Below are 13,715 nucleotides of genomic sequence, written 5' to 3'. Positions count from 1 at the left end.
GTGAAATTCTGTCACTCAAACTCATGTGATCATTTATCCTTGATCAATTCATCACACTTAATTTAGGTCCTAAGGATTTAGCTTCCTTCCTTTTTTTTTTTTTTTTAAAGATTTATTTATTTGAAAGAGTCACAGAAAGAGGTAGAAATAGAGAGAGAGAGGTCTTCCATTCGCTGGTTCACTCCCCAGATGGCCACAATGGCTGGAGCTGCACCGATCAGGAGCCAGGAGCCAGGAGCTTCTTCCGGGTTTCCGATGTGAGTGCAGGGGCCCAAGGACTTGGGCCATCTTCTGCTGCTTTCCCAGGCCACAGCAGAGAGCTGGATCGGAAGAGGAGCAGCTGGGACTAGAACTGGTGCCCATATGGGATGCTGATGCTTCAAGCCAGGGCTTTAACCTGTTGCGCCACAGTGCCGGCCCCAGCTTCTTTCCTTTATACTTGTACAGCCATCAGCTGGGGAGGTTTCCTTCCTCCAACTGGCTTTAGAATGCTGTAATTCCACTCTCATTCCTTTATTTCCTTTATGAATGCTTCTCCCAAATAACCATGTAGGCCTTTTTATACATTTATGTCACATTACAATGGGAAAATAGGAGGTGTAGGTTTTTTGTGTTTGTTTGAGAGGCAGAGAGAACTCCCATAGTAAGTGGTTCACTCCCCAGCAATGGTGGAAGCTGATCAGAGACTGAAGCTGGGAGTAAAGCAAAAAGCAAAGTAAAACTGGTTGTCTGCTAGTGAGTGAAGGTTACAGTCACCTTTCTCTGAAGAGCCACAGGATGTTATTGAAGAATGTCAGGCAATTACATTTAAGATGATCAACTATAATATATATTCCCTATCAGTTAAGCTTGTCTGAATCATTGTTATCTGCTGTTGGAAGAACATTGCCACGTGGGCAGGCAGATTTTTATGTGACCTGTGTTGGCAAAAAAAAAACTTATCCAGAAGAAACAGAAAGTTATAATGCAATAGTATTGAAAAAAAAAGAAAGCATTTCTTTAAAAGCTCTGTCAGGAATCCTGGTCTCTCTTTATTTTTTTAAATTTTATTTATTTATTTATTTGACAGGTAAAGTTATAGACAGTGAGAGAGAGAGACAGAGAGAAAGGTCTTCCTTCTGTTGGTTCACTCCCCAAATGGCAGCTATGGCTGGTGCTGCGCCAATCCGAAGTTGGGAGCCAGGTGCTGCTTCTTGGTCTCCCATGCGGGTGCAGGGCCCAAGGACTTAGGCCATCCTCCGCTGCCTTCCTGGGCCACAGCAGAAAGCTGGGATGCTGGTGCCGCAGGCATTAACCAAGTGAGCCACGGCGCCGGCCAGGAATCCTGGTCTCTTTATGTTTCTGTGAAACATAAGAATGTAATCATGTGGAAGTTGATATATCTAAAAAGAAATAACTTCCCAGAGGACAGAGAGGTGTAGGAAGAGGGATGAGTGATACATCGTAAATGCTCAGTGAACCTTCAACTTCATTTCAGTTTAAAATATGTCTCATGAGTAACACTAGCACAATCTAGGAGAACCAGAAGAGTTAAATAAAGGGAACAAGTGACATAGGAAATGCCTGAAACCTCTCCTGCCTGTTTCCAGACCCAGCAGGTACTTTTGCATCAGGTCATAGAGATAAACAGAAACAATCCAGTCTTTCACTTCTAGCTCCAGTATATCCTAACCCATTCCTTCCTCCTGTGTTGGAGGTCATCCCATTCCTTTTCAAGGCTGATTGCTATTCTCATGCTTCTGATATCAACTATTGAAATATTACAAGAGAATTTGAGTTACCGATACCATATTTCTAAATTTAAAAACTAAAGAATAACATTACTTTTCTCAACTCCATTAGTATAAAAAGTTTAAACCTAGATTAAATAATTTTATATACAAATATAATTTGCCAAAAATGATCCTAATGAAGAAAACCTAAGCATTAATTTCCTTAAAGATGCAACAAAGAAAATTCTCAATTTTAAAGATATGATCATTTCAAGACTTAACAACTGCACTTAACAGAAAAGAGAGGAAGAAATCAAAGTGTCATTTTAAAAAAGTATGAAACTGATACTAAAGTATAATAGAAATTGCATAAAAATAAAACTTCAAATCATTCTAATTTATGCATTTCAGTGTTGAACTACTAAATATTATCCAATAGAATCTAACATCATTTAAAAAAATTGATTATGACCAAATGGTGTTTATCCCAGAAATGCAAGAATAGATAGCTACTGCCCTATCTATTAATATGTCTAATGGGAAAAATATAACTTCTGTAGATATTTAAATGAAATTTGATAACATCAATGCTCATTATTGGCTTTTTAAAAAAATATTTATTTGAGAGGCAGAGTTACAGACAGGGAGAGACAGAAAAAGGTCCTACATCTGCTGGTTCACTCCCCAAATGGCCACAACAGCTGGAGCTGGGCTGATCCGAAGCCAGGAGCCAGGAACTTCTGGGTTCCCACGTTGGTACATGGGCCCAAAGACTTGGGCCATCTTCCACTGCTTTCCCAGGCCGTTAGCAGAGAGCTGGATCAGAAGTGGAGCAGCCGTGACTCGAACCAGAGCCCATATGGGATGCCGGTGTACAACTGACGTGCTTTATTATTATGAGTTTTAACCACTGGATGTATAAGGGCCTGATTGATAAATCGTTGGTTTACGAAAACAAATCTGGAGAGAAAATAAGTGGACAGAATTTTTAGGGAGCTGGAAACAAAGTGCTACAATTCTAAAAACCTGCTGTTGCTAGTAAGTACAATCCTAAAGTATCCTGTATTCAAAGGCTTTTGTCGAGTTTGATATTATCGTCACATTGGACTGCCACCAGGAATCCCGGTAAGGTGGGCTGAGTGAACTGCAAGTCAGAGTGAGTTTTACTTCTGCCTGTGTCCACTTTTGCAAGTACTTAGAGTAAAGAAGAATGTTCCAAAGGCTTTCAGGCAGTCCAGGGAATTATTGTTAGAGTGAAAATACCCTCCGGTAATCAGCTGCGGACTTACATGGTGACTGCAGAGGCCTGAGTTAGGGAACAGACTTTCAACTCCAGCCAGGGGCAAGGAAACGTCTATCATACTTAAGAAGGAGCGAGTTTGATGTCTTTGGACCATTTCAGGAAGGATGATGAACAACCCAATTGTTGGCCTCTCTCTGCACATCGAAAGTGGGAATGAGCATGGGAATGTAATGTGGCTCCTTAATCAATAATCAAATCTGTTACTACCAGGATTTCTGCACTTTTTTTTTTTTTTGACAGGCAGAGTGGACAGTGAGAGAGAGAGAGACAGAGAGAAAGGTCTTCCTTTTTGCCGTTGGTTCACCCTCCAATGGCTGCTGCGGCCGGCGCACCGCGCTGATCCGATGGCAGGAGCCAGGTGCTTCTCCTTGTTTCCCATGGGGTGCAGGGCCCAGGCACTTGGGCCATCCTCCACTGCCTTCCCGGGCCATAGCAGAGGGCTGGCCTGGAAGAGGGGCAACCGGGACTAGAACCCGGTGTGCCGGCGCCGCAAGGCGGAGGATTAGCCTAGTGAGCCGAGGCGCCGGCCGGTTTTCTTCATTTTTAAATGTGATCAATGACCAAATATAAATCTATGATTTAAACCTGACTCAATGCCCTGCAATAAAAGTATAAAAGCTGTGAACACACGCGCGCGCGGGATAGATGGGCCCCAGTCGCGCTTCCTCTAGGACTGCGGAGGCTTCCTCACTCCGGTGGGGCGAGGTGGGCGTGGCCTCGCTTCCCGCGCACGCGCCTCCCCTGGCCGTAACCAATCATCGGCCTCGGGGGCGGTGCCAGGCCCGTCACGTGGTTCCCACCCGCCGCCGCCTGGTCCCAGGTTGAAGCTCCTGGCTCCTGGATTCAGCCAGGCCTAGCCCCGGCCATTGCTGCATTATTATATAACAATTATAAATTATGATTATTTGGGATGGGTGCGTTCAGAATCGGCTCCCTAAAACCTTCAGTCAGCCCACCTCAGGCCCTCCAGGGCAGTTTTTGAAAATACCCAGCCGTAGTGAGAAGTCCTGCAGTTGGTTCGGACGGGAGGGAGACGGCCGCCGTCTGCATTTCCGAAATCCCCAAACCAGCTCCGGTGAGAGTGCGCCTCCTGAGTATATATAGTGTGGGCCCGGCGGGGGCGGGGCCTGGTGACCACGTGACTGGCCTGGCACCGCCCCCGAGGCTGATGATTGGTTACGGCCAGGGGAGGCGTGTGCGCGGGAAGCGAGGCCACGCCCACCTCGCCCCACTGGGGTGTGGAAGCCTCGCAGTCCTAGAGGAAGCGCGAGTGGGGCCCTCTCTATCCCGCCCGCACGAGTGTGTGAGTGGAACCGGCGAGGGGCGCCCGAGAGCCCCCGGGTCGAGCCCCGAACCGCTTCCCTGTGGTGGAGTCAGCTGAGGGGCGCTGACCAGACCTGTGGTCAGTCCTGGGAGCCCGGAGAGGGGAAGCCCAGCCTCCAGGCGGAAGGCTCCCTGGAGGAGGCGGGCGGCGGCGGGTCAGCGGCACCGAGCAGGTTCGGAGAGAAAAAAAGCTAGCGTGTGTGTGTGTAGGGGGGTGAGTGGGGAGACCCCGGAGAGAAGTGATCGCAGGTTTCAAGGTGACCCCCGTGGTGCCCAGTAGCCTTTCAGACTCTGCGGGAAGTTGGCACGAGGTCGGTTTCAAGTTCCGAGTTGGCCGCGCGTCCCCAGCGCAGGTGCAGTGCCGGAGGGGCTGTGGGAGCCGACCACCGCCGCCCGTCTTGGGCCGGCGAGGAAGCCGACTTTTTCCTGCTTCGGGACATCAGGATATTTTAAATTTTCCGTTCCGTGACTGTGGGTGTTGCCCAAACGGTGGTCTCGGGTTTGATTTCTCTAACAGCTCTGACTTCCATGGGCGCGGTCTGCGCAGCACATAGGCAGTGCAGAAGGGTGGCCTCTGCCCCTTGGAGCCACAGATCGGGACGGGTCTGGGGGCGGGGGTGCCTCTTGTAGGGGGTCTTCCGCGCAGTGTTTTCAGGGAACTGTGTGTGAGACGTCTCTGAAGCGAGTTTACGGAGAGTCCCTCAGGCTGAGGAAGTGATCCTGCCTAAGACGGCCTGTTTGTGTGTAGCTGAAATCTCCAACGATGGGCCTAACATCATCTGTGTCACGGAGAAGGAAACGAAGGGCACCCAAATCAGAACACGCAAAAGGTCCTGGATGCAGAGCTTGCTGTAGCCACGGGGTCCCCAGCCATCACCTGTGTTGGGCGGAGTCTCCAAGGCCGGCAGAGGAGTGGGGAAGTTTTACAGTGGAAAGAAGCGGCTCAGCTCTGCCCTGTTGGAGATGTATGGCCTGGGGACGCTGGTTGCTGAATTACCTTGGTGGACTCCCAGTGGGCATCCTCTGTGACCAGGTAAAGGCACATCTCTGGCTTCCTCCTCTTGGTGCTAAATTGAAGGGGGTGTGGGGCGTGAAGTCACTAAGTTAAATCGCAGCAAAATGGGGCCATGAGGCTGCCCAGGACGGCTCCTGTGCTGATGCCCTTGTGTCTGTGATAAGAACCACTACACGGATCCTCTGAGGGCCACAGAACCTCAGAGTGTCCCCTCCCCAGCAACAGCCAGTATAACCAGTGAGCAGTTGCCTGCAGCCCTGCGGCCCTGGTGTTCATTTGGAAACAGCTTCTCCCTTTTCCCTTTTAAAAGCTTCTCCCCCGTCTGGCCCGGAACCTTTCCCAAAGTGCCATGGTCCCCCGTAACGGTCCCTTGCTGTTGTCAAAATCTCGGCTTTGCAGTCAGTCTCTCGGTTGCTCATTTCATGTGGTCGAGCGGAAAAGCTGGCAGGCAGTTAGCGGACCGAGGCCTGACCCACAGCGAGGTGACTTCCCGGGTAGGCTGCTGCCGGTTGTGGATCAGTGACCTCTGGATCTTAGCCCTTTGCACACCCAGTGTCCGGCAGAGAGGTGCTGCAGCACGAGGTGCAGGGTGGGGGGGGGCACAGCTTCCCTTGCATACAGCTGTGGAAACTGATGCAGCTTCAGGAACCCCGAAAAAGACTGTTCTACTGACTTTGTAGTGAGCGGGTCTGGGGATGCCCTCTCCCGGGTCTGCCTTCCCAGGAGACCTAGCTGGGTCCGGCCTCATCTGTCATCCTTCCTTCCTCTCCAGCTTGGCCTGATGGCTGGGAGCCAACCGCTTGGCAGAGCTGGGGCCCGTGAAGCCGTGTTCCTGACACCGGGTGGAAGCTGCTGCTCCTCCTTTGTCTCCGCTAGCATCACTGTCGCTCAACACCGCTTTGTCCGGGCCCAGCCCTGGCCAGTATGGCCTGGGGAAGCTGGCCACACTCCACTTGGGAGTTTTCCTTCACGGGTGCCATGTAGTGAGGAGCATAAAGTCTGGAGTCCGTGGGTTCAAATCCAAGCTGTGTGTGAGATGTGTCACCTCCAGCAAGTTACATAAGCACTGTGGGCCCCCGTCTCATTGTCTGTGAAATGGGCTCATGGTAGTACCTGACCCAGACACTTGTGAGGAGCGGGTGCACCCAGCATGGCAGGGTGTCAGGCCATCCCATAGATTAAGAAAGCAAACTCAGAGGTTTTACTGTGGGGAAACCAGGGGACACTGTCTGCCATCAGAGGCAGAAGCAGATGGCCCAGATGTCTGGTTATGCCAAGTATTGATTATCAGCGGTGATGTGATCGGTTAATCATAACAAGTGTGCAATTTCATGAAAACAGGATTTTATGATGCGGGAGCTTAAACATAGTGAAACAGGGAACAATAGGGAGTTTTGGCGTTTACATGAAAGACGCATTTGCTTAGAAGCTGGGATTAAGAAAAGAACCACACGTGGAGGACCCTCGAGGGGGACTAATCGTTAACTGGGGTGACCGTCCGCGTGCTGGTTACTGGAGCCCACGTCATTTCCTTAGCTGGGTTGGCATCACGTCAGCTGACCTTTGCCACTGTTAGCGTGAGACCGGTCACCTTTGCAGTCCGGCCGAGCTTGCCTTCAGCGAAATTCAGGCCACGTGGTAGGCTCTGAATTCCCAGCCTTTAATGGGGTCAGGCCATGCAGCAGTCCCCGACACGGTGCGAAGTCCTTTGTGTGGTATCTGCTTGTGCTTTAGCTGTAACTTTTTAGCTGTTAACACCGTAGTGCGTTGTTTCTCGTGGAGCATTGTCGTGTGCCTGCCGCACAGCAGCTGTTGACTTCTGTGCTGGGAGGTGCCAACTCTTGCCTGAAGGAGTTTACAACCAGTTTGGAGAGGTAGATATGTATTATAAAAACAGAACTAAATTCGGAGCTTCCGTATTAAAGGGTACAGGGCAAGCCAAGCCATTGCATCTATAGCATTTCGAAGGGTGATAAGACGTTGGGTTTGAAGGTGAGGAGCCAAGTTAGGAAGCCGTCGCAGCAGTGGGAACAGACTGTGTGGCCGTGCTGCAGTCTGGCAGGATTGCTGCCATGGATCTGAGGGATCCCACTGAGTGCTGAGTGCTTCCGAGGGATCGCGAGGCACCACCTGCCTTTGCTGCCTCCCCTCCAGGCTGTCCCTGAGAGCCAGAGAAGCTGCACAGTGTCCCTTCCTTCACCACCCTGCCCGCCATCCTGTCCTCCTTGTCCACAAGGCGAATTGCCTACTCATGTATTCTTTTAAAGATTTATTTATTTGAAAGACAGAATTCGAGAAGGAAGCAGAGACAGAGAAATCTTCCATCCACTGGTTCACTTCCCAAATGGCCATTGATGGCCGGAGCTGGGCTGACCCAAAGCCAGGAGCCAGGAGCTTCTTCTGGGTCTCCCACGTGGGTGCAGAGGCCCAAGGACTTGGGCTATCTTCTGCTGCTTTCCCAGGCACATTAGCAGGGAGCTGGATTAGAAGTTGGGCAGCCAGGACTTGAACCAGTGACCACATGGGATGCTGGCATGAAAGGGGGTGGCTTGATCCACTATGCCACAGCGCTAGTCCCACTATTCATATTTGAAGAGTCAACTCAGGGCCCGCATTGTGGTGCAGTTTCTTAATATGTATCCTGTATTGGAGGACCCCTTCAAGTCCCAGCTACTTTGCCTCTGATCCAAATTCCTGCTGATGGGAAGGTGGCAGAAGGTGGCCCATGTACTTGGGTCCCTGCCACCATGTGGGTGAGTAGGATGGAGCTCCTGGCTCCTGGCTTTGGCCTGGTACAGACCTGGCTGTTATAGCCATTTGGGGAGTGAATCAGTCTCTCTCTCTCTCTCTCTCTCTCTCTCTCTCTCAGTCTCATTCTTACTCTTGAATAAATGAATGGATAAATCTTAAAAAAAAAAAAAAAAAGACTTAGCCGGCGCCGCGGCTCACTAGGCTAATCTTCCGCCTTGCGGCGCCGGCATACCGGGTTCTAGTCCCGGTCGGGGCATCGGATTCTGTCCCGGTTGTCCCTCTTCCAGGCCAGCTCTCTGCTGTGGCCAGGGAGTGCAGTGGAGGATGGCCCAAGTGCTTGGGCCCTGCACCCCATGGGAGACCAGGAGAAGCACCTGGCTCCTGCCTTCGGATCAGTGTGGTGCGCTGGCCGCAGCACACTACCACAGCGGCCATTGGAGGGTGAACCAATGGCAAAAGGAAGACCTTTCTCTCTGTCTCTCTCTCACTGTCCACTCTGCCTGTCAAAAAAAAAAAAAAAAAAAAGACTCAAAACTATCTCCTTGGGTTCCCAAGTGGGTGGTCGCTCTGTCTCTCCCTTTAAAGATTTATTTATTTGAGAAGTGGAGTTGTAAAGAAAGAGAAGTCTTCCATCCACTGGTTCACTCCACAGATGGCTGCAATGGCCTAGACTGGGCCAGGCAGTAGCCAGGAGCTTCCTTCAGGTCTTCCCACGTGGGTGCAGGGGCCCAAGCACTTGGGCCATCTTCTACTGCTTTTCCAGGGGCATCAGCAGGGAGCTGGATCAGAAGTGGAGCAGCCGGGACTCAAACCAGTGCCCACATGGAACACTGGCCCTGTAGGTGGCGGCTTCACACATTGCCCCACAGCACTGGCCCCGTGGATGGTCTCTTGGAATAGTTTCAGAAGAATGCTAAGATCTTACGCCAGATGGTGGGTTGTGTGTGGAGTGACTAGGAGGTGAGCCTGTAGAATGTTCTTTCCAGAGGCTGGTCCAGTAAGGGAAAGAGAGAGAGTGGTAACCAGAGTGGGAGGAAGGAGAAGAAACGTGGTTTTAAACAATGTTCCTGTATTTATTTGATGGGCGGGGTGTAGGGTGGGAGGGAGAAGATCTTCCACCCCCTGGTTCACTCCCCAGTTGGCAGTAGCAGCCGGCGAGGGCCCTCCCTCTCAGCCGGTCCTGTGGCTGAGCACACGGTGAGCTGTGCATGGGACCTCGGTTTCTTTCCCTGGGGAGTCCGAGGCCCATCTCCAGAGTCCCTGTGAGAATCCAAGTTGCTGTCACCGGCCGTCTTTTCAGGAACGGCTGTCCTTTGAGGATGTGGTGATGTGCTCCAGGGAGGAGCGGGCGCAGCTGGACTGGGCCCAGGAGGCCCTCTACAGAGACGTGGTGCTGGGGAACTTCAGGAACATGGTCTTGATGGGTAATGGCTTGGCCAGACCACCGGGTTCTGTTGGTGTGTTCTGAGCGTCTGCACCCATCCCCCATCCATTGTCCACAGTCCCCAAATCCACAGAGCCCTGGATACCACACTTTTTTTGTACCTCACTTGGCTACAGAGCCTTAGCTGCAGTCACCAGGCAGTGAAACCTGATCGCATCCCACAGAGAAGTTACATATTGTTGGGGCTTTTCCCACTTGGTGTGTGGGATGGAGGGCCCAGCTCCAAATCCTGCTGGAGGCGGGACATAGTATGAAATGCATACACCAGCTCACCTTTCTGAAGTGTGGAAAAATTCTAGATCCCGAGTCATGCCCGGCCTCGGGGGCTTCAGAAAAGGTACTGGGGACAGGGGAGAGTTTGTGCTGGGCTCCGGGGACCTCAGACACCGATCCATCCTGCACTCCCACCCCCATCTTCCGCATCTGTAAGACCCGTCAGCATTGCCAACATTACAGTCGATTTAGATGCCCGAGGCTGGCTTCCTGTTCTCTTGAAGTCTCCTTCTCTCTTCTCTGTGGAAACGGGTGGCTCACTTGTCGGGAGCCTGGGTGCATGCCCAGGTCTGATTTTATGCCGACTTCACTTCTGAATGGCAGCTGTCCGTCACCTCTGGGTGGTAGTGCTGGTGGTTTTTCTTAAGTTTCAAAACAGCTAGATGGAAGGATTTTGAATGTTCCTAACACAAAGAAATGAAAGTATTGGAGATGGTACTAGTTACCCTGATCTGGTCATTACACATTGCATACATGTGTCAAATTGTCACGTTGAACTCCATAAAGGTATGCAATTATTATGTGTCAATTAAACATTTAAAAATATTACAAGAGTGTAATTAAATATATGGAAGGTTTAGAAAAATATGATGGGAAGATGGAAATACTCAGAGGAAATATTTTAAAATATTTCTTACCAGTCATTTAAATATTTATTTATTTATTTATTTGAAAGAGTGACAGAGGAGGGTGATGGGGAGAGAGAGAGAGAGAGATGGATAGGGACCTTCCATCTGCTGGTTTACTCCTCAAATGGCTTCAACAGTCAGGACCGGACCAGCTGAAGCCAGGAGCCAGGAACTCCATCCAGGTCTCCCTTATGGGCGGCAGGGGTCCAAACACTTGGGCCATCATCTGCTACCTTCCCAGTCCAATTAGCAGGAAGCTGGATCAGAAGTTGGGACTCAAGCTGTCACTCTGATATGGGATGCCAGCATTGCAAGCAGTGAGCTGACCCACTGCACCACAACGCCAGCCCCCCCACCTCCACCCCAGCCAGTCACATGTTCTGTTTGTAATTCTGTAATCCCTTTTAAATTTAACCTTATAGCATCAATGTTTCCCCAAATATATATGAAATGAGCATAATATAATTCCATTGTATGACTGGCAATATTTGTTTTCCCATAATGGAGACATTGAATGTGGTTTTGTTTTTGTTTGTTGGTTTGCTTGTATCTTTATAATTTTTAATACAATTTATAATATTCCAATGAGTGTTTCTGACTATAAATCTTTATGTGAATTTCTCATCATTCCCCAAGATACATTCCCAGAACTGGAATATTGGAGTTATAGGGTGCAGTACTTTATGTCTCTTCATAGATTACTGTGCTCCTTTAGAAATTTTACTAGTTCCAAAATCAATAATATTAATTTTGGAAATTTTGTAAAACATACCAGTATATAGAGTATACAGTAAAACTCAGCTGTAGGCCCACTGCCCAGAAATAACCTGTTGACCTTTTGGTTTCGTATTTCTCAGACTGTCTGTGTGTCTGCTCCTTTATTTTCTGACTTGCACACACGCATCTATTTTGAAACAAAATGTGCTGAGTGGTTCTTTGGCCTAGTGGTTAAGATGCCTGCCTCCCATACCTAGGTTCGATTTTCAGCTCCAGTTCTTGATTCCGGATTCCTGCTAATGCAGACTCTGGGAGGCAGAGCAGGTGGTGGCTCAAGTAGTTGGGTCCCTGCTGCCCACATGCAAGACCTGCTTTCCTTGACTCTGGTCTGGGTCAGCTCTGGCCATTGCAGGCATCTGGGAAGTGAAGCAGCAGATGAGAACTGTCTGTCTGTCTGTTTCTGGCCCTCCTAGCTCTCTCTCTGCCTCCTAAAGCAAATTAATGAAAAAATTTGGATCATGTCATATGTTTTATATTCTGCTTTAAAATATACAGGGAGCATTTTTCAATGCTAATAAATATTTGAGCACATTGTTTTTAAGTGTCTGCCCGACACTTGTGCCTATGTTGTATTACTGTGCTACAGTTCATTAATTCACCCCCTGCTGACATCTCTGGTGGATTCTTCTTTGTCCTGACTTTCTCTGAGGCTGTGTTTCTAAAAACAACGTGACCGAGGGCAGGAGTGTAAATACTGCTGAGGCTCTCAAACAAGATTGCTGAATTTTCATAAATACAGTGCCGATTTCCGTTCTCATCAGCCCGTCTGATGGTTGTCCTTGTGTCTGCTTGCTACTGTAGACCACAGGGGTCAGGGTGAGCCCTGAGACACCCCTCAGTAGCACACTAATGCCCACCTCCCATTTACTTCCCTCTGAGTAGGATTTCAGTTTCCCAAACCTGAGGTGATCTGTCAGCTGGAGAACTGGGTCGAGCCACGGATCCTGGATCTCCCGGGAGCTGGGCCTAGGAAGGACCCCCGGGAGCGCTTGCCCGGGGCGGGGGGTGAGGAAGAGATCCAGGCAAGCAGAATCATGAAGAGCAAGGGAATTCGTGGCAGGGAAGCCCTTTCTGCGTGCCAGGGATCGAGCCAGATGTGTCTTCTGTCATCCCACTTGTCAGCCCTGTGTCCCTGTGAAGGGGGGGTCGCATGGTCATCCTTTTTCCAGAGCAGGAAGCTAAGTGACTGTGACTTGTCTCACACTGTTAGGGGGTGGACAGTGGGATCTGAGCCAAGTGTGCAGCTCCCCTCCCTCCGCTGTAGAATAAGGGCTCCTCTGAAGCAGCTGGTCTGAAGTTTGCTCTCACGCCGCCATGGATGCTCCTTTAGTCCACCCTCTGCTCCTTGCTCCTCTAGACCACCTCTTGCTCTCTCGCTTTCATTTTGTCTTTCCAAGTCCCTTGTATTTTTTGATATATCTCCCTTTCCTTATGTACTGGGTCCTGACTGCTCCTTCTACCCTTTCTCACCCCCCTCTGCTCCTAGCTCTCCCCTTTGCCTCCGTTGACATTTTGGGCTGGGTGGTTCTTTGCAGGGGGCTGACCTGTGCCCCGTGGACTGGTTCGCACCATTCTGGTCATGCTCACCCCTGGCTTTTGTACCTGTTGTCCTCTGCTCCCTTTCTGTTCTATCCTCTACCCACCAGAAAGCAGCCCTGAAGCACTTCCATCTTGAACATCTAGCCCCAAACTATGAGAAAATAAACACTGTTTAGGCCCAGTCTGTGGCATTTTGTTATGGCGACACGAGCATACTGACATCCTTAACGACCCAGGGCTCACATTAATTTACCATACACGGCACTTTGCATGATAGACTTCCAACAAAACCCACGATAGTGTTTGCTTTGGTCTGAATGTTGGTGTCCCTCTCAAATGCCCATGCTGGAACCTACCAGTGTGTCAGTAGAGGTCCCGTAATAAAAGCACACAGATCTATACTGTGTTATAGGAGGGCACTTAAGAAAGTCTGTGATAAAATGGCATTAAAAGTGCATCTTGATGCTAAAAAGTTTTGAAATTCATGCAAATTTTTTCATAATACATCTTGTCCATGAACTTTCTGAAGAACCCCTGTATGCCATCAGATCACCTGAGTGTCAGTTTCTTCCTCTGTAAATAGAGATGGCTTAGGTTCCTACTTACCTCAAGAGGGTTGCCTGGCAATCAAATAGAGAAATGTGGATGTACTCAATGAGCAGTATTGTAACGGCAGTGAACACTCAACACTGAACCTTGGGAGCCCTGTCGTCAAGTGTCCTCTTGTGGGAAGCCTCCAAGGCTGGAGTACTTCTGCGAGTCCCCCACAGTAAGAAACTTCCACAAACACACCCCCACTTTAGGCTGTTTAGTACACAAGAAGCCAGCACACACACACACATACACACAAATTCAGTGTCTAGTTTAGTGATGACTTCTTCAGAAACCAAAAGTTGGGGCCAGTGTTGTGGTTAAAATGCCACCTGTGATGCCGGAATCCCATAGTAGA

General features: G+C 49.7%; 2 long non-coding RNA genes across 2 annotated transcripts; one reads left to right on the top strand and one right to left on the bottom strand.

Moving 5' to 3' along the window:
- Nucleotides 1-2,306: 2,306 nt before the first annotated feature.
- On the bottom strand, nucleotides 2,307-4,072 carry LOC133750999 (uncharacterized). The gene is made up of 2 exons (XR_009864749.1): nucleotides 3,972-4,072; nucleotides 2,307-2,672 (listed from the first exon to the last, which is right to left on the bottom strand). It is a non-coding gene; the product is annotated as an uncharacterized LOC133750999 (long non-coding RNA).
- Nucleotides 4,073-4,349: 277 nt separating this feature from the next.
- On the top strand, nucleotides 4,350-6,199 carry LOC133751001 (uncharacterized). The gene is made up of 3 exons (XR_009864751.1): nucleotides 4,350-4,511; nucleotides 5,087-5,371; nucleotides 6,126-6,199. It is a non-coding gene; the product is annotated as an uncharacterized LOC133751001 (long non-coding RNA).
- The last annotated feature ends 7,516 nt before the right edge of the window (nucleotides 6,200-13,715 follow it).

The sequence above is a fragment of the Lepus europaeus genome, chromosome 21 (genome assembly GCF_033115175.1).
Source record: "Lepus europaeus isolate LE1 chromosome 21, mLepTim1.pri, whole genome shotgun sequence".
NCBI classification, from domain to species: domain Eukaryota; kingdom Metazoa; phylum Chordata; class Mammalia; order Lagomorpha; family Leporidae; genus Lepus; species Lepus europaeus.
This window is presented reverse-complemented; position numbering and strand designations above follow the sequence as displayed.